The sequence below is a fragment of the Mus musculus genome, chromosome 8 (genome assembly GCF_000001635.26).
Source record: "Mus musculus strain C57BL/6J chromosome 8, GRCm38.p6 C57BL/6J".
Taxonomy (NCBI): Eukaryota; Metazoa; Chordata; class Mammalia; order Rodentia; family Muridae; genus Mus; species Mus musculus.
This window is the reverse complement of record NC_000074.6, coordinates 24488534-24513632: the sequence shown is the minus strand read 5'-3', so window position 1 is coordinate 24513632 and position 25099 is coordinate 24488534. Positions and strand designations below refer to the sequence as shown.

General features: G+C 44.7%; 1 long non-coding RNA gene across 1 annotated transcript; it reads right to left on the bottom strand.

Moving 5' to 3' along the window:
- Window positions 1–1137: 1137 nt before the first annotated feature.
- 9130214F15Rik lies at window positions 1138–10558 on the bottom strand. The gene is made up of 4 exons (XR_378815.4): window positions 10443–10558; window positions 5996–7821; window positions 4866–5050; window positions 1138–1200 (listed from the first exon to the last, which is right to left on the bottom strand). It is a non-coding gene; the product is annotated as an RIKEN cDNA 9130214F15 gene (long non-coding RNA).
- Between the last annotated feature and the right edge of the window lie 14541 nt (window positions 10559–25099).

The window sequence follows — 25099 nt, the reverse complement described above, 5'->3', positions numbered from 1 at the left end:
TGTGGGACGCACCCACACTCCTTTTCTTAAATTTGCTGTACCTCGTGTGGGCTCGCCTTCAGCCACATCTCAAGCATCCCGAGGCTTGGTTCCCAGCTCCTGGTCACCACATGTTGTGCCATGGTTCTCCCCTTGCTGGGGTGCCACCCACTGCATCATCATTCAGAGGCAGTCTGAGGATGGCTTTTGCCCGATTCATATATTTCAGGCATGGGAACAATCCAGTTCTCCTGAGCGTCGGTGTAGACCGGTAACTGGGTCTCATTTGAGCGAAGTTCTCCAATTGAACCCACAGCACAGTAACCATCACGGACTCGTCGAGCATAGAACCTTCCTGGGTTCAGGAGATTTGGATGCCGGAGTTCAGGATGATAAAGTTTGAACTCATTTAGAAAAGGAGTATATTGGAGAATAAAGCCAAGGAACAGGGAAACCGAGTCAGGAGAGTGACAGAGAGGAGCAAGGAGAGACACACAGAGAGAAAAAGACAGCTTAGAGGACGCGTGCGGAATCACTGTTCCCAAAGCCAGCAGTTACCCAAGCCAGGAAGCTAGGAAGCCACATTTTATTTACAGACTTAATGGAGACACAATGAACTGCTGTCTGCATTTGTCCAACGCGACCTCAAAATTATTAAGCCTCCTATGCTCATAGTTTCCTGGATTTTATAACACCCCAAGGCAAAGTGTATCTTTCCTGCTAGTCACACCCCTGGCTGTCTTTTTTTTTTTTTTTTTTTTTTTTTGCGTGATTAAAAGAGCTCAAGATAGTCTTGCTTCTGATTGGCTATTGCAGTGTTCCAGCCTAACACCCTATTCGCTCTTTCTAGTCCACTCCCACTTGGTCTCAAAGCTCAGGGCCATTTTTTTAGGTGTGCAGCGGAGACTAGACATCCAGGCAACACAGAAGTGGCTCTGGAAATTGCTCCTTGTGGGCTGGCCCGCGTGGGTGTTTCACCTTCACTATGTATGCACAGGATCTGTGGTGTTCCAGCTAAAGAGGAATGTAATGGGCTTTTCACAGTATGGCGGCTCGGGGCTTTGGAGCCTTCTGGGTGTTCTTAAAGCAAGGCTGTAGTTTTGGCTTCTTCCATTCCAGGTGGGCTCAGATGTCTAAGGAAACTGCTTCTCCGTTGTCCTTGATGCCTAATGGCTCCTGGTTTGCGCTGCTTGACCCAGCTCTCTTAGTCTATGAGGTCACCTTGAAGGAAGGGCATTGTAGAGTGACAAAGCTATTCAAGTAAACCTTTAAGGGGGGGGGGAATGATCCATAGAAAGTTTATTTTCTCGACGACTCTGTTCTGTTGCCAGGGTTCCATCCAGTTTTGTGGCTCTCTGACTTTAGAACCAACACAGTTATACCACACAGCCTTTGGCTGTAGGAGATGGGCCCTGTACTTAACAAAATGCCTTGGAAATGCCACGGCGTTGCTGACGTATCAAGAGTTCACTCTTGTGGACTTTTGAGTAGTGTTCTGTGCTACTGGGAGGCAATCTGTTTTAATCATGCTCCTGCTGTGGGCCTGTCAATCATTCCCACCTTGGGGCTGTTAACAAATGGAACTGCTAGTGAACATTGCGGTATGGATTTCTGTGTGAGGATCATTTTCGGTTCTCTGTGATAATGCCCAGGAACACGGTGGGTAGGGAAGGCTAATGAATGTTTACTCTTTCAGGAAGCTGTAACCACTTTCCATAATGATTTTCCCACACCACTTACCTGCTAAAGAGGGCTCTGAAAAGAAAATGGAACCAGCCCACTTTACAGAAGTGTACTGCCGAGGACCACAAAGCTAGGAGGGAAGACGTCGAATAAGCTCTTGACCATCAGACAGAGACTTGCAGTCTGGGGTTTCCCCCACTGGTTTTCATTCTTGCTTTGGGCCAGTATTTCCTCCCCGTGTTCCATACCTGTGCCACCGCATGTTGGTAGCATGTGATTTGCTTTTTGAGGATTTACAGTTAAGAGATTGACTGCCTTGAGTCTTGAAACTGTAAGAGACTATGGGGACGTCTTAAGTTGGACTGAATGCGTTCTGATCCAGCTACAAGCCAATGGGGCCAGGAAATGGAATGTGGTGGTTTTAATGACAATGACCCCTGTAGGCTAATACAGTTGAATGCTTAGTTTTTCATAAAATGCTTTCTTTAACAGTTGTTGCCTTGGCTGTGACATTTCTTCATGGTGCTAAAACAGTAACAAAGACACTTCCTGTCTCTTGTTCCCAATCTCACCATTGTAGCAGTGTATATTAAGAGGACAAGCCTCTCTCCATTGCACTGATTTCATAGCTCTATGAAGATCAGTTGGTCCTACTGTGTGAGGCTGCTTCTAGGGTCTCCAGTCTGTGACTCGCTTCCATTGAGTTGGTCTATGACACGATCTATGTTAAGAGAAAAAAATTTCACTTTTGTGTGTAATGTGTGTACGTGCACTTGTCTTGGTGTGTTTGAGTGTGTATGTGTTTGAGTGTGTGTGTGTAGGTACAGGTGTATATGCATAGCAATATATGGAGGGCACAGGACAACCTTGGGAGTCATTTTCAGTAATACACCGTCCACCGCCTTTGAAATAAGACCTCTCATTGGCTTGGAGCTGACCAGTTAGATGGGGCTGGCTGGCCCATGAGCCCTAGAGATCTTTCCTGTCTTTTCCTAGTGCTAAGGTTACAGATGCACACCACCACACCTGGTCTTTCTACCTATCCTGTATGACACAAAGTTGGTAATGATAATTAAGTGATAACTTTGGAAATTAAGCCCAGTTATTTCTCTCAATTTATAGTGTGTGTGCATGAGTGTGTGCATGTGTATGTGTGTATGTGCATGAGTATATATGTGTGTGTGTGTGTGTGCATGAGTATATATGTGTGTGTGTGTGTGTGTGTGAGAGAGAGAGAGAGAGAGAGAGATAGGGAGAGAGAGAAGGAGAGAGAGAGAGAGCGTAGGGGTGGGAGATAGGTAGATATAGATAGATAGACAGACAGATAGATAGATGGATAACAGTTTTTCTGTGCATCCTAGTTGACTGTATTCCCATTATGTTGTCCAGGCAACCTTTAAGCTCCTGATCCTCCTGCCTCAGCCTCTCCAATGCTAGCTTTATAGTATAAGTCTCTACCTCAGATCCCACTTTATGCTTCTCTCTAACACTGCTTTAAAGTTACCCGATTTCCTTTTCTTCCTTCTAAGCTTCTAGAACAAACGTATCTGGATAGCCAGAGGAACCTTTGCTCAGGTTTTGATCAATATTTTACTAAGTTTATGGATCACTTTGGGAAGAGTTCACACCTTTACTGAATTGAGTCTTTGAACAAACAAAGGCAGCGTACGTCTCTGTTCAGGTAGCGTTTTTGATGTCTTTCATTGGTGACACACAGTCTTTGCTTCACACACAGACTTAGCCAAATCTCCAACTGCAATTGTGAATTGATATTTTCAACTCACTTCCATGAGGTTTTTGTTTTTTTCACTTATTTTGCAAGTCTTCTGTTTGATGCGTAAGTAATTAGCCTTTCTGACTGGTGGATCGCCTCTTTCATCACGTGCTTCTCTCCGAGTCTGAAAGCTTTCTTTGCTCTGAAGTTTAATTTTGTATAGCCATCTCTCTTTCTAGCCAAACCTTTTTTACTTTAGCTTTTTTTATAGTCAGTGCTTTCTCTGATTTATCTTTTCACGTATATGTTTTCCAGTCTTTCAGTTTGAGCCTCGTCTCATCGCTAGGCGTGCAGCGAGTGTCTGCACAGAGACAATAGTGAGGCCTGGCATTTAAAAACAAGTCAACTTTATTCATCCTTCACCTGCATACTTAAAATTGAGTATGTGGGTTTCAGATGGAAAACTACATAAAATGTAATTGCAGCGAGACTATAAAAGCCTAAACAAAGTGCATTATTTCAAAATGACCGTTTTAACTGTACAAAAGCTCGCAGGGATGTGTAGCTTGGAGCTGAGCAGGTGTTTATTTGAATGGCTTCCTTAATATATCTGCAAGATGTTCCAATGTGTGAACTTAATACAATAAAGATACCTTTATTTAAAAATTGCACTTAATGTAATTATTGGCAGGATAGGCTTTATTCTGCTTTTCACTTGTTGCTTTCTCTCAACGTTTTTGTTCTTCCTTTCTCTGGCTTACGAAAACTGTCCTTCTATGGCTGTATGGGGATTTTAAATAAAAACCCCAGAGCTGATCTCTATCAGGCCAGTCAAGTTGGTAGTGCTAGGATGTTAGCTTCATTTAGTAACTTTAAATTCAGGGAGTGAAACATAGAGACAGAAAATAACACACCTGCACCATTGCTAGGAAAATCAGACACACCCACCTTTACAAGAGAAGGGACTTCATAAGACTGATTTACTGTTGTGGAGCAGATGTTCTAAGAGGTGAGTGTGTGCTGAAAACTTCCAAGTCACGGGCTGCTGGAACCTTGGCAGTGGCCAGGTGCGGCCTCAAGTGTGGCAAGGGGAAATGGTATGACCGGTTCTCATCCCTGCTGTTATACGTACTTGTTGTTGTTGTTGTTAAAAGATTAAGCCAATTTAGGGTGCTCATCAAAGGGAGTTAGTAACATTTCAATGCAGCCTTGCCTACGTGGCTGCAGAAATCCCCCATTTTTAACTCTTCTTTATTCTGAGAGTGTAACTGGTCAGTACTCTGCCACATGTTTGGAACCACAGGATGACCAGAGAGCTATGATTTTGGTCCCGGATGCCCAACTGTAAACTTACGCGTAAGAGCAGAGCAGTACGGCCTAACCTTGTGTTACTCGCCTTGTATTCTGTAGAGGTTCCTTTGAAGTAAATTGTCCCCCAATGGGACTCATTTCTCAAGAACAGGGCGCATTTCAGCTCAAAACTTCTTACCGTCAGTCCCCGGTGAGCATCCTCAATCTCTGAGCAGACCACAGTCTCAGTGGTTAAGGGATAGATCCATCTCAGAGTAGTGCCCCTTACAATGTTAATCAGATGTCCATTTTGAAGTTTAGCCCACAGAGGGACTGACTGTGCCCAGAATTCTGACTGGGAGACAGTGTGTAGGGATGAGGGAACTGTGAAAAAAAATTTCAGTGTAAGACATGCAATAGGAAAAGAAGGAGATCCCCGAATCTCCCCTGCCTCCCAAGGGCATCTCCCCCACCCACACCAAATCCTCCAGACAGAAGCTCCTGAACAAAGAATGTCAATTGTCAAATCTAGGTCAAATGTCCGCAGCTCTCACACATGAACTGATCAGTTGGAAATGTGGTCTTCTATTCTCTGCAGCTAAAGAAGGAAGTGTGGATCTACAATTGCAGCAACCCTATAAACACAAGGGGAGAAGATTTAACCTTTCTGGCACACATACATGTTACTAAGCTGTTATAAGAAGGGAGAGTAGGCCCATACAAAGGAAAAGGTATGGTGTATCTACCATACTTTGGTAATTTCTACCCTATTGGATTCTAGATAGAATACTATGGGGGTTCAACGATAAAGGTTGGGACCCACACTTTCATAGATGATTGCAGATCACCTATGGCAAGTTGCACAATCTTAAGAGCTTGGATTTGCACAAGGGGAAAACAGAACACAGTTTATTAACTACACAGTCTCAATATTAAGTGAGATAATTGGAATAATATACATAACACAGCATCTAATGATGGATGCTGCCATTTCAATTCTCTTTTTAAAATAATGATTCTAATCTTAGCACTCCGATCAGTTTTCCTAATGAAGCAATTATCAGCAAAGAATTTTTTTGTCAAACAGATTCAAATGTAAAACCCCGTTCTTCTGTTCATAATAGATCAAAACACATTGATTATATTGTTTATCTTTTTAATCGGCTTCCTCATATATAAACTGAAGCTAATGACATGTACTTTAAAATTTAATCTGGTATGTAAAACTACATGGATAAGAGAATTTAGTAGAATCCATCACGTAATGACCGCTTAAATAAAATGACTGCTATTAAATTATCATCATTATTAAATATAATAAATATTTACCTAAGACATATTATTTATGTGACATTCCAAAAACACTCCATGCATTATAATAGAAATACTATCTTCTCTTCTGCCTGGTCTCAGCAGTGCTGATGTCACAGTCCTCTCCTGTATGATCCCAGCAGTGCTGATGTCACAGTTCTCTTCTGCCTGGTCTCAGCAGTGCTGACATCACAGTCCTCTCCTGTATGATCCCAGCAGTGCTGATGTCACAGTTCTCTTCTGCCTGGTCTCAGCAGTGCTGACATCACAGTCCTCTCCTGTATGATCCCAGCAGTGCTGATGACACAGTTCTCTTCTGCCTGGTCTCAGCAGTGCTGACATCACAGTCCTCTCCTGTATGATCCCAGCAGTGCTGATGACACAGTTCTCTTCTGCCTGGTCTCAGCAGTGCTGACATCACAGTCCTCTCCTGTATGATCCCAGCAGTGCTGATGTCACAGTTCTCTTCTGCCTGGTCTCAGCAGTGCTGATGTCACAGTCCTCTCTTGTATGATCCCAGCAGTGCTGATGTCACAGTTCTCTTCTGCCTGGTCTCAGCAGTGCTGACATCACAGTCCTCTCCTGTATGATCCCAGCAGTGCTGATGTCACAGTTCTCTTCTGCCTGGTCTCAGCAGTGCTGATGTCACAGTCCTCTCTTGTATGATCCCAGCAGTGCTGATGTCACAGTTCTCTTCTGCCTGGTCTCAGCAGTGCTGACGTCACAGTCCTCTCCTGTATGATCCCAGCAGTGCTGATGTCACAGTTCTCTTCTGCCTGGTCTCAGCAGTGCTGATGTCACAGCTCACTTAGTTGAGCCCATAACCACGGTAGTGCCTGCACAATTCTACCAACAAGGAGGGGCCTCATCCACAGGCTTTTCTTCACTATTTATCCTTGGCAGATTCCTTCCGGCTCACCAGTTCTCATTTACTGAGCACTCGCTATGCACAGAGCTAATTAGCCAGAGGTGATACACATACATAAGGCAAATATCACAGGTCAACCTGCACTAGTGAAATGACCTTGCCTCTCTGTATTCACAACTCCTGGACACTGGTGATGTGGTGATGTAGTGTAGCCATCCTCAAGATGAGGTAGTGGGTGGCACGATCAAAAGCTAAGTTAGTGGTCAGGCTGTGACAATCAGGTAGGAGCCCTGATCACCAGGGAGCGGTCAAGGAAGGACAAAGTCAGAAGCGCTCCTTCTATGGAGGAGGTGGCCTTGGCAAAGGAGGCTGACCTTTGGATCCTGAGAACAGCCTCTTGCATAAACAAACATTTCTACAAGGCTGGAGAAACTGGTTTCAGAAACCTCTTGGGCAATCGTTGACAAAGGTCATCTGGTGCCACTTCACCCTCATTTTGCTGTAGGTGTGCTCTCTTCCAGGTGCACCCCACCCAAACTAAGTGGGTATGTCTGGAAGTTAGTGCTCCATTGTGCTGTGGGCTCTGCTGGCCTCTGCTAAGGGGGAGTAGACAATCATGACTGCAACTTCTGTCTTCCCCTAGGCTAGCTAGTTAGTTATTTCAGTCCTTTCTGATAAACAAAGAGATAAACAAAGGCCTGGCTAAGAGGGAGGTTGGAAGTAGCTCTGGGTGTGGTTTCAGGGGGTTCTTCGGGGAGGGAGCCAGTGCAGCCATAGAAAGGCTACATAGTAAAGAATAGTTACTTTGAAGCTAGATGAACAAATGCATGATTATTGGGGTTTGGGGACTATAAGTGGCATAATGGGGTGTTTGCAACAACATTTAATAGAGGGAAGATAATCCTGCTCTTCGTTTTTCATCTGTCTTATTTGTTGTGGGTTTGCCAGTTGGATTGGTTTTCCTTAAAGAGAAGATCTGGAGAAAAAGAATGGATGAAGATGACTTTTATGAGATATAATCTTCTGAGGTACAGACAAAAGAGTCGGCCGTCCTCAGTCCTCACCGTGTTCTAGAAGAAAAGCCATGGAAGGGTGTGGGGCTTTTGCATCAACAACAGGCTGGCTGAGAAAGTTCAATCCCAGTAGCCCTTGCGGGAACACACCCTTTTTGATGATTGCTGGAATCATCTCATCAGAACCTGTGTTGTTTACCCAGCAACGGTGCTCCTCAATGTTCTGGGGTGGAGGTGGGGGTGACGGTTGGGGGAAAGGGGTGTGGGGTGGGATGGGGATTGAGGTGAGGGGTGCGGGGTGGGAGTCGGGGTGTGGGGTGGGGGTAGGGTTTGGTACGAGGGGTGCCTGGTAGGGGTATGGTTTGGGGTGAGGGGTGCAGGGTGGAGGTAGGTGTGGGGTGGGAGTAGGAGGTAGGGGTAAAGGGTACCAGGTGGAGGGTTGCTTCCCAGAGCAGTGTATTAGTCAGGCTTTTTTACACAGCTTCAATGCAAGACTCAAGAGAATAACTGAAAGGAAGAGTGTCCTATGTTAGCTGGAGCTTTTCAGAGGCTTATGCTATTGTGGTGGGACAGCTCACATGATGACAACTGGAAAGCCAAGTCCAGGGAGTGGAGGAAGGACCTTGAGCAAATGCTGCCTCAGAGCCAGAAGGACACACCCTCTCCTACTGTTCCTCACCTCCCAGTGATGACCTCAGACAAATGGATTCATTAAAGGACTAATCCTTCCAGGATTGATCAGCCAGCAAACAAGCCCCTAGCCCACAAAGCTATAGGTAGCATGTCATATCCTAACCAGGACAGACTCGAATCGTACCTCAGCTGACACACACTTTTAGGTTGTACCTGTACCTGTACCTGTATGTAGAGAACAACTTTCTGTGATCCTGAAGAAAAATTTGCACAAAGGAACAGGGTAAAGTAGACTTTGGGGGGAGGGGTGAGAAATTTCAGCCATGTGGAAACTTCCATGGCCGCGAAGATGGTTGCTACAATGCTCTGAGGAACCTCTGAGGATCCCCTGTCAGCAGAAGGAAACAGGTACAGCCACATGTAGAGAGACATAGGAAAGGTCACTTAGGAAGGAAGAATGGCTAGGCAGGTAATTCTGCAGTAGGAACACCGGACATCGGGCAGCCTCACACCAGACCCCTTCGCCTCAGTGTGGTCTTAAGGCTTCTAGATGTGAACGTCCACAGCTGAAAGCTTTAAGAGCTGCCCGGCCTCCTTCACGGAGGTTTTAGGAGGCCGATGAAGAAGGTGCAGATATTTACGTAAGCCCAAGTGTTGTTATGAACTGTTTTATTTACCCATTCACTGTCATTAAATGCCTTAGTTAAGTCAGGCTTTGTGCCAAGCTGTATAGGAGAGCTGGCGTAGCCCCTTTTCAGCAAGTGGCAGCAACTCTTGAGGGGAATATAAGCAAACAATCGCCATGCAGGCCGGTTTAATGAAGTCTATCAAATGCCGTACAGGAAAGACAGGGCTGTCGAGAAACACACACGGGGCCATTATCTAGACACAGGACAAGAAAAGCTACCCAGAGCGGGTAGTGACAAAGCAGAGTTCTAAAGGATTTTGAAGAACTGCAGAAATATATACGGTGAGCTGTACTATCTTAGGCATCTGCTGAGTATATTGCTCTGGCATTAAGACTCCCACTCCCACCCAGATGGATAAAGAAAATGTTATAGGGACACGGTGGTGTTTTATTCAGCCACAAAGAATGAAATCTTGTCACTCCCATGCAAAATGGATGGGACCAGAGGACGCCGGCGCGTTAAGAAAAGCTAGCCACTTTCAGAGAGACAAATATCAACGTGTTCTCTCTCATATTCGGAAGTTAAAAAAAAATCTCAGCCTAAATATAGCACAGTAGTTAGTAGAGATTGGGAGAGATGGTTAAAAGGAGGTTGGACTTCAGTAGTGCACACTGTCTAACATGTATGCAAATGCCACACTGAATCACGTGAATATAAACAATTGGGATGTGTTGATTAAGTGTAATTTACACCGGCTGGGTGTGATGGAGAACGCCAGTACTCTTAGCACTTGGGAGACTGGGGCAGAAAGATGAAAAGACTAGTGAGCTCAAAGCCGGCTTGGGTTACATAGTGAGGTCCTGTGCAAAACAGCAATTAAAACAAACAAACAAACTTAGAAAACAAACTAAATGAAAATAATGTAATGTGCAATACATGAAAACTTAAGCCCTGTGAAAAATGGGGACTGTTCATTTTCTAGACAACTACTATGCTATTTAGAAATACTTGGGCCTCCAAGGGAATGGCATTGCCCTGTCGACAGGCAATGGCTGACTCTGTGACCTGAGGTCATGGCCTCATCTCAGGGCTGCACAGTTCAAAAAAAAAAAAAAAATGCCTCATAGACTACCCAAGCCTCTCGGCTTTGGATGCAGAGGCAGAGGCCGACCACTGAACTGTGAGATCATCTCCCATCCTTGCCTTTGTGGCTGCTCCATGTGTTCAGCTTCAGCTTTCTTAAACAAACACCCCTCCCCCTCCTGCTCCCACCCCCACCCCCCTCCCTTACCCATCTCTCTGCAGTCTCTTCTCTATTTTACCGGAAATGTAACTGCGCATTCCTCCTCACGTCTTCCATCTTCTGCAGAGTGAGGCGCGATCCCAGCTGCTACTTGTCCTCCAACTTGACTGACAAAACACAAACTGCATTACCTAAGGAGAGCCAGCCCTCCAGCCAGGATGGTTGCCCAGAGGGACGGTGCAATTCCTCTCAGTCTCTGAGGGGAGAAGCCTGGTGAGCGGGCATCGGACCACACAGAGAAGTCACCTCTCAAAACAAAGGCATTTGGCCACTTGACCGTTCAGATTTCAAACTTGGGGGCGGGAAAAAAAAATCAAAATCACACCTTCAGGTATGGGTGACAAGAACGATTCAGGAGTTGACAGGTCCTTAGAGAGTGGCTGGTCTCTCCTCTATGTAGAAAGCTCTCAGGGATGTGGTACCCTTCTTCCAGATGCTTGCATTTGGGAAGTGCCCCTGAGGGACTCAGCTCTGTGATTCTTCACACCGGTGAGTTTTTGGTTTCAGGACAGGTAAATTCTGTGACATGGGTTCTGAAAAGCCCTAAAACCAAGGCTCCTGTACACAAGCGGGGACACATGTCAGCAGAGGCAGTAAATGTCACCTGTCTCCCTCAGTAGTTTCCAGTGGACAAGGGGAGGAGTCTAAAATGAGGTGTAGCCCCTCTAGGGGTGGAATTCCTGGGATCATAGCTTCAGACTCGGACCAAAAGGCAAGTTCAGTCACCTCCCCTCCCCAGGAGGCCCTGACTTCTTTTTGCATCAGGGGTGCACAGGTTGTATCATAGAGGGCTAAACCTTTTTACATCTCTTTGGCATGTAGCATGGCGTGGGGACTTCTGCACCATGATCTAGAGACTAAAGAGTATTAAACATCAAGGGTCAGTGTTGTGTCAGATTGTTCTGCATTAAAAGCCAATCATGTGACCCACAGACCAAACGTTCAGTCACCTTTAGAGGTAGGAAGAAGCTATGACTCTCTCTCTTTCTCTTTCTCTCTCTCTCTTTCTCTCTCCCACTCACTTGTCAGACATGGACAGTAGAAGCTCATGAATCAATCACACACCAACTGCTTAACATGTAAAAGGGTTCGGTACATAAAACAGTATTATTATTATTATTATTATTATTATTATTATTGGAAATAGAATTAATGGAAGACGCATGACATAGAGCAAGACCTTGGCCTGAAAAAAAGAAAACAAAACTAATTCAGTTTTGTTGTGTTCCACACTCTCTAAGAGGTGGAGTCTCAGAATCAGGAAATGATAGTCTTTTCCAGGACTTGTCTCAAGGACAAACTATGGTAGGGGGCCAGCAAGCGCTACCTCCAGGTCACACTGTTTAGAGATTCTTAAGGGTCAGACTGGCTGAGCTAGAGGTGGCATGGGACATAGAGATGCATGCTACTCTGATAAAGAAGCCAGGTAAAGGATATCACAGTGGTCAAAAGAACAACAGCTTGCGTATGGAAATAAATAATGCAGAAATTAACGACAGCTATGGGGTAAATCCAAAACCTATGCTTCTCACAGTACTGACTGGGTTTTGTGTGTCAACTTGACCCAAGATGGAGTTATCACAGAGAAAGGAGCCTCCCTTGAGGAAATGCCTCCGTGAGATCCAGCTGTAAGGCATTTTCTCAATTAGTGATCAAGGGTGGAAGGGCCCCTGTGGGTGATCTCTGGGCTGGCAGTCTTGAGTTCTACAAAAGAGAAAGCTGAGCAAGCCAGGGGAAGGAGCCAGTAAGTAACATCCCTCCTTGGCCTCTGCATCAGCTCCTGCTTCCTGCCCTGCTTGAGTTCCAGTCCTGACTTCCTTTGGTGATGAACAGCAGTATGGAAGTGTAAGCTGAATAAACCCTTTCCTCCCCAACTTGCTTCTTGATCATGATGCTTTGTGCAGGAACAGAAACCCTGACTAAGACACTTACTCTGACATACATATAAATAAATGTACTGCACATGGAAAGTGACGAATACATAGCCACTGGTCAAGACACAGGAAGTTGTTGTCATCGGGAGATGTGGCAGGGGGAGCATGGCTTATATGAGTTTTCATTTGGGGAAGGGGGTTGGGGGATTGGACCCAGGGCCTTGTGCATTAAGTGCTGTTCTAGGTTGTAGTCTTAACCGTCTTTCTGTTTTCCCCAATGCACCGTAAATCTTCACTGCATCTTCAGATTCAGTCTTTTTCACAAAAGCTTGGTCCATTCCAGTGAATTCTCTGTCAAAGGCACGAGACAGCAAATGTGATTCATTTAAGCTCCACTAGCGACTTGACTGAACTTGAAGTGGTCTAAGAGTCATGTCTTAGAGGAGGCCAATGAGGGTGTTTACAAAGAGCTTCACAGGAGGAGAGAAGACCCACTCTGGATCTAGGTGCTACCATCTAATGGCTGAGGACTCTGGGTAAATAGAAAGAGGAAAGATGAGTCTAGACGGGCACTGTCGTTCATCCCTCTCTGCTTCCTGACTGCGGATGAGCAGTTGTCTTACACTGTAGTCACTGTGCCTTCCCTGCCATCATGGACTGCATCCCTTCTCACCGTGTGAGCCGCAACACAGCCTTCCTTCTTTTAGTTAGTTCCTACCCCGTAACCAGTTACAGCACTCAGTGATTGATGTGCTAAGTGTTGGTCAGGCTGTGAAGAAGAGCTGATCCTTGAATGTTCTTGTTTGGAATATGAGTTGGTATAGCCAAGGCAGTGTGGAAGGGTGGCTCACAGTGACCTGGGAAGCAAAGGCTGGGGAGGCTATGACTGTAAAGCGCCTGACTGTCTGCTCTTGGTTATTAGTTGAGCTAGGCTCAGTAAATGCTTCTTGTATGGGAGAAATAAGAAGGGCACAGAAGGACAGACTCCGTATGCCCTCAGTTATTTGTGGGAACTAAACTAGTTGATTTCACAGGAACAGTGAGTCACACGATGGTTGACAGGTTCGAAAGTGTGGGGAAAGATGAGAGGTGAGTCTCTGGTCAGAGGATAAACTTTAGCTTTCAGCCAGGCAGGTTCTCAGGGTCTAACATGACGGTGGAAAATGACAGAAAGGAGACAGAGTGAGATGAAATAGATGTGTTACATTGAATATTTAATTAATGCACAATGTGTACACTTCTGCAACCTTCACGTTGAACAGTTTGAGCCTATCTATTTGATAATGGAATATTTGGTCAGACAGTTTCTACTTCACAGGAAGCATCACTCCTTTTTCCTTAGTCAGCTAATACTAACTGTTAGCATTACCCTTCTAGGCTCCGCCCAACAGTTACTTAGCTGGTACTGTAGCGGGGGAGGTATGCCTCAGCATGGGCCCACTGAGGACACCCCCCCCCACCGCACCATACCACGCTCTGCAAAACATATCCTTGGCTTTATAAAACATATCATTGGTCTTACAAAACACATCCCCATCTTCTCCAGAACACTCCTTGGTCTCCCAGAACATAAGGAATAGGCAGAAACTTTCCCACATTTAGAAAGTGCCTACTGACAGCATGGCTTAGGCCAGTGTCCCCAACAGCAGAGCACAGCTCTGATCGCCAAATGAAAGTCTGCCAGCACAAATTACAAAACTGATGCTGAAATTTTAGTGTTGTCTTTCAAGTTTCAGGAAATTGGAGTCAAGAATTTTCAAAGTGCTAGTTGCCACTCGTGTGTCATTGCAAAGACATTGAAGGGTGCCCTCATGCACTTCACCCCCAAGAATATACTCAAATTCCAGAGCAATGGGACTGACTGCTACTGACCATGGGTTTTGGGTGTGGTTGACAGGTTTTGTTCATGCCATAGTCCTTGTTTGTTTTTAAGTGCTTTCAAAACTGCAAATGGGAAACAGAATTAGACCCTAAGTTTTCTGGAAATATAAAGACCTACTTCATTCATGCTAAGAAATAGGGCTTTTTGAAAAAGTAATAGTTTATATTCTAAAAACAATATATGTAAATATATATGTGTATGTTGTGTATATGTGTGTTGTATACATGCATGTTGTGTGTTGTGTTTTGTTTGTGTGTTGTGTACATGTATGTTGTATGTGTTGTGTGTTTGCATGTGTGTTGTATACATGTATGCTGTGTGTATTATTATGTACATGTATGTTGTGTGTGTTGTGTTTTGTGTGTATATTGTGTACATGTATGATGTGTTGTGTACATGTATGTTGTGTTTTGAGTGTGTGTTATGTACATGTATGCTGTGTGTGTTGTATATGTATGTGTGTTGTCTCCATGTATGTTGTGTGTGTTGTGTTTTGTGTGTGTGTTGTGTATGTGAATCCATATACCATGGCCTAAGTGTGAATGTCAGCAGACCACTTGTGAGCCTATGTTCTCTCTTTCCACCATGAGATTAGAGGGTGGAGGATCAAACTTGGGTTGTCAGGTATGGTGGCAATTGCTTTTGCCTCCTGAGCCATCTTGCTGGCTCTGATTTATGTACATATATATTTTAAGCTGTTATTCTACTCAGTCTATCTGTAAGAAACTGTCAACATGGATGTTCTATGATGAGGCTCATGAAGGCTTCTTGTGTGCATAAGAGGAGAACAGCCAGGGGCACCGGGAAGAGAGTCCTGAGTGGAGAGAGAACGTGAGAAAGAAGTAGATTGAACATGGCCGGGTTAAGGTAATGGGAAGAAATATGGGGGTGGGCTGAGAGAGAGAGAGAGAGAGAGAGAGAGAGAGAGAGAGAGAATATAGAGCATAGAGAAAGAAAAAAGATAACAAGAGAGAATAAGAGAAAGTGTGTGTGAGAGAAAAAGAAGAAGGAGGAGGAGAAGGAGGAGGAGAAGAAGAAAAGAAGGAGGAGGAGGAGGAGGAGGAGGAGGAAGAGGAAGAGGAAGAGGAAGAGGAAGAGGAAGAGGAGGAGGAAATAGCTTGGTTGTAAGGGTGAGTAGCCATGAAAAGGGAAGCTGGAGGGTGTTTATGGGAGGAGAGGGAATGAGAAGGGCTGGGATGGCAGCCTGAACTTTCAAATGTACAACAGGTACTTGTGATAGGTACTTAGGGACCCTGGATGTCAGCATGTGCTTTGATAAGCTGATAGGTGCCACAAGTCCCTTCTGCCAGGGGTAAGAGAGATGATTCCTTTTGGCAGATGGGAATGAGTTTTACAGGCTCCCAAGGAATGCTGACTTTTCTCTAACCTTCAGAAACCCCCTTCTAGTCCACTACTGGAGCCTTTCTGCACGTCTGGACAGCCTGGGACCTGACACTATCCTTAACTCCAAGCTGTGTCTTTGGATAAAGAACTATGGACCTGTAGAAGCTGAAGAAAATGCTTCTTTTCTTCTCTACTTTGGACCTGAGATGTGGGAGTTTCCCTGAGAACAAAACAAGAAGCAGACCCTAGCATGTCCAACGGGTGGTCTCTGGGCTGCGAATGGATCCCAAAGATAGGCAGCCATTCCTAGAAGGTTCCTGCCATGATCCTTGCTGGACTTCTGTGTGTGTATGTATGTGATAACTTTGACAATATTTTCAAAAGTTTTATATGAATACTAGTATATGTATTATAGTATTATAGTAGTAGCAATAGTAGTATTATATGTAATATATAATAATATATATTTGACACAAATTGTTTATATTAATATAAATTATCAATTATCAATATAAAATAAAAATAATAATTATTAACCTGAAATGTTACTATATTGATATATAACATATAAATATAGCATAGTAATAGAAATAGATATAGTATGCTCACCCTTTGATATGTATTTTATACAATGTGTAAGAGTGCTGCTATGCAAAATGATATTATTTAACATATTAACGGTAAATTTGAAAGACATTCAAATGCAGATCAACACTGAAATTAATCAGTGCAGGCGACTGCACAGCTATAGACATAAATGTCTACATCTGTCTGGGTGACATTCTTTCAAGAGTCAGCAAGTCATGGCCCCTTGAGCAAAACAAATCCACCATTATTTTTATTTGTACAACCATTGGTAAATTAATGAGTTTGGCCTAAATATGTTTCATACTTGGGTGATAATTTGACCCAAATTGCCTCTACATAAAGACAACTGCAACTTTGCTTGATGTATAACATCATTCAAGAGTGTTTCCTCGTATCCTGGCAACTGAGCCTCAGCCAACCATGACAGCTGATGTCTCAGCCAACTACAGGCTGACAGCTGGCCCTTAAACTCCAAAGAGAGAATGATCAATTGCTCCAACTGTAATTATTTCAATCACTTATGGTTCCAAAATCATGGAAAAATAAACTCTGTCTCACAATTAACGTAAGTGGTAAAACTATCACATGAAACAGGAAAATGCAATTATGAAGTCAGGTGGTAATTATGGCTAGGTCAAAAAGTGAATGTTTTGACTGTGTGAGGCCACAGGGGACTGGAAAGTGACCTGTGTTTATTCATCACACACACACACACACACACACACACACACACACACACACACACCAGTTTTGGTGTTCTGGGTTACTTGAGATGACTGATGTGAGAAAGAGACCCTACAGGGTGGGTTCAGGCTTCTCAGAGGCAGGAGGATCAGCCTCTCAAGGACTGAAGGCCGGAAGCTCCCTAAAAGAGCTTTGTATTGTTAAAGGAAAGCACTTTTAGCAAGCTAATTTCCCAATACCCAAAACCTTTTATCTGATCTAGGGGTTGTCTTAGAAGAACCATCACCTTAAGCTGTGCTCAGCCATAGGAGACTTCCTGGTGTGCCAGACCTGTCTAGGACTATGTTATGCAAAGGTTCTGAGACTCCTTCCAATGAACAACCCCCATACAATCTCAGAAACAATCACTGACAAAAGGCTAGGTGCCATCACTCTGGAATTCATGCTAAAATGCTGCCACACACAGAGACATAAACACAGACACAGACACAGACACACACACACACACACACACACACACACACACACACACACACACTGCATTTAGTTCACAGGAACTGTACTGAAAATACCTTTGGTTCCTACCAGGAAAATTGAGCTATGTTGCTACCTTTCTGCTATAGGTTCATAGAAATGTTTGTTATTTTGGAAACAAAGTAATTTTGATACATATTGAACCTAAAAGGAGACAGGGAAGTTGCTGGAGGCAACTGGAGACCTTAAACCCATGAGAAGCGCGGCCATGATGCCAGCATTCCAGGAGATGCTGAGTCCAACAAGGGTTTCAGGGGCAGGGTCATCACTTCCTGTAGAAGTCACTGTCCTTAAAGGAACTAAGGCATGACTGAACTCAGGTGACTGCGTGGTGTCACGCACGTGTTGTTTCTCTGGCTTGTTCTTAGCTAAAGCTTTTAATACAGGTATGAGCTCTGCGTCCCATTAAACAAGAGGAAAACAACATCGTTGTTTTAGGAGAGCAGGAAAGGAGCAGAAATAAACCCAAGCATCCAACTGAAAACGATGAGGACGAAGAAGAGGAAAAAAAGAACGAACAGGACAGTTACAAACTACTGAGGGACTTCTAACACATGCGCCATATTATTAATAAGCACCGGCTGCTCTTCAGTTAAACGACAAAGGTCTTCTAATGATAGGCAAAACAGTGAAGTTCCATATGATTTCTAGGTAGAGGAAGAACACTAACTTCACTTGTTTACTCTCATTGGTGTATATATTTATTATACGCGGCAGTACTGGGCTTCTTAAAGACATTTTCGCACAAATATATAGTGAACTTTGACCCCCACTTTCCCCTCCATTAGCATTCCTTCTAGGCTCCGCCCCATAGTTACCTAGCAACAGCCAGGCAGGTCTGGCTCACTATAAAATGGACTGTTTGACCTCCCTTAGCTCTCTGACACTCTCTCTTCTCTCTCTGACCCCTTTCTACCCTTTCCCCATCCCCTCTTTGTCCCCCATGTTCTGGCAGGCTTCTTCTCTTTCTCTCTCTGACTCTGTCTTTCTGTGTCCCCTCTCTTTCTCTGCCTCTACTCCCTTCTCAACTCCCCATCGCATGTCCCCAAATCAACTCTTTTCTACACTAGACCTCGTATGGCTGGCACCTGGTGGGGGGGGGCGTTGAGGGGGGCGTACCTTAGCAAGGCCCACTGAGCCTCCGAGGCAACCTCCCACCGTACAATATCGCAGTGCTCTACAAAACGGATCACCCTCCTCCTTCCAGGCCCCTTAATCACATTTCTACTTTTAGGTCATATACACAAATATGCTTTTATATGTCCTTATAAAAATGAAAGTCCACAAATGGAAAGAAAACACACCAACATCTGTCATTCTGATTTTAACTTTAATGCCCTTGCTATGAAAATCTCCAGTTGCAGTTCTTTTTTCTGGAGACGACATAACTCTCTTTCTTTGTGTCTGAATAAAGTTCCATTTTGTATGTATACCACGTTTTCCTTCTCAACTCCTGTGTACAGGCAGTATTAGTTCCTGTGAACAGAGCTGCAATAACCATCCATGTGTGCATTTACCTCTGTGCCAGGCTGATTCGTTCCTACTGTGGTACCTCTGGGCCACGTGATAGTTTGACCCTTAGGTTTTTGAGGAGCCCCCAGGCTGATGTCCACAGTGGGAGCACGGATGTGTAGTCTCACTAGCAGCTATGAGCATCTTCCCTTTCTCCACGTGCTCGCTCGCCAGCGTGTGCTGCTTTTTGTTTCCTTGATGGCTGCCACTCTGATTGGCGGGAGGCAGACTCTCTGCTGTAGTTTAATTTGCATCCCTTTGGATGGCAGTGAGACAGAGCATATTCGTTTTATTCTCTAGCTCGTCCTACTTTAGCTTTTGAGAACTATCTGTTCATTTCATTAGCCCATCCGTGATTGGGTTGCTTGGTGTCCTTGTACTTGGCTTTTGAGGTTTTTTTTTTTTTTTTTTTTTTTTTTTTTTTTCCTGTAAGCGATTAATCCTACTCAAATCGCCTGGCGGCAGAGCACATTCCTTACTACCCACCCCAACATTCTGAGTTACCGAATGAAAGACACACACACACACACACACACACACACACACACACACACATGTGTGTGCGCAGCCGCAGCCGCAGCCTTCTATTTTAATATGCCTTAAACAACTCAATTTTTGGGCCATTTCCAAAATCTCCTCATGGCTAGCACACTCTCCCCTCTGATACTCCTGAATTATCGCTTACTAAAACCTATATTCCATCCTGGCTGCCCCAGACCCAGTCCTGCAGCCTGCAGCCCTCCCGGGCCACGAATCCTGACTCAGTTGGCAGTCTCTCTGTCTTACACTTCTCAGACTTGTTTCTTCTCCTTTCCTGGCACCATGGTTTTAAAACCTCTTTCCCCTCTTGGTTCCCTTGCCTGTGAATCCTAAAGTCCTGCCTCTGTCTCACCGCCCTGCCATTGGCTGCTGGCAACTTTATTTACCAATCAGAACCAACCGTGGGGGGGGGGGGACGGGGGACACGGGGGGACCCTCAGTGTCTCACCAGCCGATTCTTGTGCAATTTGGGGAACCCAATTAACACAATACAAGCGTTAAACCAAATCCACAACGTGAGTCCTCTATTCGATTTGTAGTTTGCTTGGGGTTTGCTCCCATTGTAGAGACTTTTTCCCCCCTCTCTGCTGATTATTTCCTTTGCTATACAGAGTGTTTTAATGTCATGCTTGTTTGTCAGTTTTTAGCATTATTTCTGGGCCATTAAAAACTGTCTGGGGAAGCCCATGCCTATGCCAATATCCCGTAAGAATTTTCCCTGGGATGGTTCCAGAGTTTCAGGTCTCCGTGGTAACAATCTTCAATTCACTGGGATGATTTCAGAGTTTCAGGTCTCACGGTAATGATCTTCAGTCTACTTAGCATCGGTTTTTGCTCAAGGTGACAGACAAGAATCTAGTTGCATTTTTCTTCCCTGCATGTAGATATCATGTTTCCCCAAGTGCCATTTGTGTATGCTTGGGGCATCTTTGTCAAAACCCAGGAGATTGTAGGTGCTTGTGTTTGTTTCTGGGTCTTCTAGCCTAGCCCATGGATACAGGCTTCTTTCTGCTTTTTGTGCCGGTACATTTTCTCTTCTCTTTCCCTCCAAGTTTCCCATATACTTCTCCCCACTCACTGCCCAAATGTGTGCTGAACAACGAGGACACTAATGAACATGGCCACTCCATGGGGAGAAGCCCGTGAGGCCTCAACCCTACACATAGAGTAGTTTTAAGAACACTGGTGCAAGATACATCAGAATCAAGGCAGCTTGATTCTCTAATTCAGTTATAAGCTCCAGGGCTAGATACCAAAACCAGAATCCTTCAAGAAATTGGAATTCCATCTTTCCTTTTATGTGTAAAGTTCTGATTTCTGAAATGCAAAATCGTAGCTCATTAGTGCTCAAGCAACATTTAAGAGAGGAGTGAGCAGGGAGGCCTGACGGGGCTGGGTGGAGGGGACATCCTCTTGGAGACGGAGAGGAGGGGGAGGTACGGGATAAGGAACTGTCAGAGGGAGGACTGAGAAGGGATAACGACTAGACTGAAAAAAAAAAAGATTAAAGATAATTTTTAAAAGGTATTTTAAAAAAAGGAGCATTGGTGTTAATTTTTCTTTACAGTGGAATACACCAGGGAACACAGGTGTGTCTGGGTTTCTTCAGTTGACCTTTCTCCTTCAGCTTCTTACAGACCAGTGTAAAGCATTTTGTTTTCTTGGCTCCATTTATACCCCAAATCTTTTTCACTTCTTTTAGATTTTTTAAAAGTTTGTTGGAGCATAGGGTTTGCAGTCAAGTCTTAATGATCTGGGTTTTGTTGCTCTCTGCTGCTACTGCAGCTTGTCATCCGAGGTGGCTTTGTTAATTAAATGCAGGGATGGAGGAAAAAAAATGACTGTATTACAAATATGCTTGGAGTCATTCTCCATTTGCAACAAATTCACTTAAATGTCTGCCTTGCTCCCTAGAAAACAATGACTAACATCGATGAAGTGTGCAGTGCTCATTCCACCCCTGCAGGGACTAGTCTAGAGATGTTTTCTGTGTCAGCTCACCTCTTACTTGGCTCCCTCTCTATACAGAATGTGTCCAGTCACACTGTAAATGCAAGGCAGGACTGGCTTGTCACCCAGGTGGCTGGTAAGCCCTTTCTCTGGATAGTGCTCTCTGCAGCATCCCGGTAAAGAGAATGACATGCAGAATCCTAATGTTATAAATGAACCCCAAACTCCAGAGGCTGCGCTGAGGCTAGAGCAGCCCTGAGCTTGAGTCCCCACCCCCCACGCCCCAATCCCAGCATTGCAAACGTAGAATAAAGCAAAAGGCCTTAAACCTTAAAGTCTAGGAAGCCGTTTCAGACAACGTGAATGTGATTGTCATATTGCAACCAGAGGATAATGACGATGTCTTAGAAGGAGGTGGGATGGGGACTGGGAGGGAGGGACGTTTGTGGCTTTCTGTGTTGTTATTTTACTGTGATGAAAATGGACAAAGTGGTACCTGTTTCCACCTCACTGGCGAATCCATGTCTGGTTCTTTCCCCCATATCTTTAACACTTCGCAAGTGTTTGCACTTTACAATATGAGTGCACAACAAGCCATATTAAAGAGTGGGATGGAGACAGAGGAGGGTGGAGCCCCTGAGACTCCATCGGGCATTGCCTTCATGAGGCAGCAGATGCTTCGGAGCCAGTCTCACATTTTTCTAAGTTTCCCCTCCTTGGCAAACATTAGAGCTAACAAAGCCACCGCCAACGGTCTGTTCTCACACACCATCATCTGATCCTGTTTCTCTGTCATCCAAAGTTTCCATTGCTTTATGCATGGAAAGTCTCAATAGACGGCGTTGCCTGAGCCATTTGTAATGTGTCATTAAACTGTTATAAGACAAATTAAGCCATGTTCATTTAAAAGGCCTAACAGGTGACGGCTGCGTATGGGATTGGTTTCTTGGGTGCAGCGTTAGATGATGTCGTCCCTTCTCTCCTGGAAGGCTGAGATATAGATGTGCTGACTGCGCTTTAAAGGCTGCCCCGAGCTTTGTTTGCTCTGCAAGGCAGTTGCTCTTGCTGGGCTAATTTCTCTGCTGGCTGCCTTTGGCTGACCTTGGGCTTTCTCTGTTTATCCCACTGAGAGGAGTTTCTAAGTTAGGAACTGCCCTGCTCTTAAGCTCTTGGCATTCTCCTCCTGACGTGTTTGCTTCACTTGCATTCCGAAGTCCTTGGATGGATTGGTCACCACAGGCTGCTCCCACCTAGGTTTCTTTTGCTTTGAAATTCACAACTGGAACCAGAAGTAGTTTGAACCGGGTAGTTTCAAACACACCACCCCTTCCCCCTAGAAGCAGGTGTATCAAATGGGTAAACTTTCCTCCCAACTCTCCCTCCCTAAGAAGACTATCAGTTCCTTAGGGTCCATTCTTTTGGGTCCCTTTTGTCTTGTCATTTCTCTTAGGAAGCCAACTCCAGGGAGAAATCTTCTAGCCATGAATGATCAAAACACCGACAGGCAGTGGTGGCACACACCTTTAATCCCAGCACTTGGGAGGCAGAGGCAGGCAGATTTCTGAGTTAAAGGCCAGCCTGGTCTACAGAGTGAGTTCCAGGACAGTCAGGGCTACACAGAGAAACCCTATCTTGAAAACAAAACAAAACAAAACAAAACAAAACAAAACAGAACAAAAAACAAACAAACAAATAAAAAGATCAAAACATTGCACACTGTCAGAGCCTGAGTCCCCAGCCCTCCCTGCTCCCTGCTCCCAGGGGAGATGGCAGCTAATGGTACTTGCTGTTCATGGTTTGAGTGTCTTCTCACTCTGAAGCTTTGGAGACACAGATAAGTCACAGATGATTCTGAGTTTGTCTTCTCAATTCCCAGTCAAGTATATGACCTTGAGGAGAAGGCTTTTCAAATCCCAGAGGAGGGAGATGTAAGCAGTTGCAGCAGCAGCAGCAGCAGCATGTGTGTGTGTGTATGTGTGTGTATGTGTGTGTGTGTGTATGTGTGTGTGTGTGTGTATGTGTGTGTGTGTGTGTGTATGTGTGTGTGTGTGTGTGTGTGTGTGTGTGTGTGTGTGTGTAGGGGGTGCTGAATTCATCCTCTGGCACCAACGAAGAGTTGAATGACCAGGAAAGACAAAAGAAAGGGAAAGTTACAGTTTTCCACACTTGGAATGGGAGAGATCTAAGTCTGGAAGGTCATAAAACAGCTAGCTTGGGTCCCTCTCTTCCCCCTACTGGTCCATAGGTATGCTTGCAGTTTTCTGGGAACAAGAAGCAGCCAACTCAGGAAGCCTGCCTGCATTTTCCCTACCTATCCGGCTCTAACTTCAGAGGTAGCTTATCCACGTTCTCAAGTTTGAGAATAGACAGATGAGAATAACAATAGTGTTTACATTATGGAACATATAGGCCGATTGGAGAAACAAGTAATGAAGTAAAAGAAAAAAGTATGCATTAGTGTGTACAGTGAACAGATAGAAAACACAGAGGGAGGCCCTCAACTCAAAGTCCTGACATCAGAATTTTCAGACAACAGAAGTGAGCACCTGGGTGTAACCAGCAAAGCTCTGGGAGCCAAAGGCCAGAACCAATCAGAAGCAGGGATTAAAAAGTCTACAAGGACAGGACAAGCCTCTGAAGGCCCCACGCAGCTCAGTAGACACTGGTGTCCAGTGAACCTCAACACATGCAAGCGAATATACTAGCAACAAAGGACCCTTCCCGTGACCATGTCTCCTACCAGGACCTCCTGCCTTGGCACAGACCTTGGTGACCCTTGGATGTCCTGAACCCCGGTTGACCTGACCAAGCATAAGTGAGGCTGTCGACATGGGGTAGGTGAAGAATCCTGAGGACATGGCCATGAGGGCCAATCCTGTTGGAGTAGGAGTGGCCCAGAGGGAACATAGCAAGTTATATCTCAGGGTTACTGACAAGAAAGTAAACAAATTAGCAGAGAGGATTGATGTTTGCCCAGTTCTAACGCTTTAGGGTTTATTATAAATATAAAGGTCTGAGTCTTTTATTTGGGAACTAAATAACCTAAGGTGGGGTAAGAAACCCCCAAATAATATTTACCACAACACCTGTCTGTCCGTGTTGTATAAGTTATGCTTGAGGCTGTGTGTGTGTGTGTGTGTGTGTGTGTGTGTGTGTGTGTTGTATGTGAGTACAGGCACATGCATGCATGATTCACATGTGGAAATCATATGACAATTTTGGGGGGAGTAGGTTTTCATTTTGGGTTCCAGGAATGGAGCTCAGAGGTCAGAGGTCAGAGATCAGGCTCATGCAATACATGTCTTTACCTGTGGAGCCATCTCACTGACCCCCACTATTGCCTTTTAAATTTATTTATATTTTTTGAAAGGGTCTCACCGTGTCTCCATAGCCTGCCTGGAAGCCACTGTGCTACCCGGGCAGGCTTCCAAGTTGAGCCAGTCCTTCTGCCAAGTGCTTTGACCACAGGTGCACGGCATTACATTTACTTTAGCTTTGTTTTGCCGGGGTTTTTTTGTTTGTCAGTTTTTTCTTTTTTTTTTTTTTAACAACAGTATGGAATTCTAGACCAATTCATGAGAAGTGGGTGATATAGGTAGAAAATCTGGGTTACAGGCAGAAATGAAAGAGCTGGGACCAATGATGGCAGCTGGACAGAGCTAAGCTGTGGCAGGCATGCCTCTGCTTTTGAGAGTGTTCATTCCTCAACTCTTGGAATGTGCAGCTCATTAATAAATGGCAAAGGAAACATTCCAACACTTCTAAAGC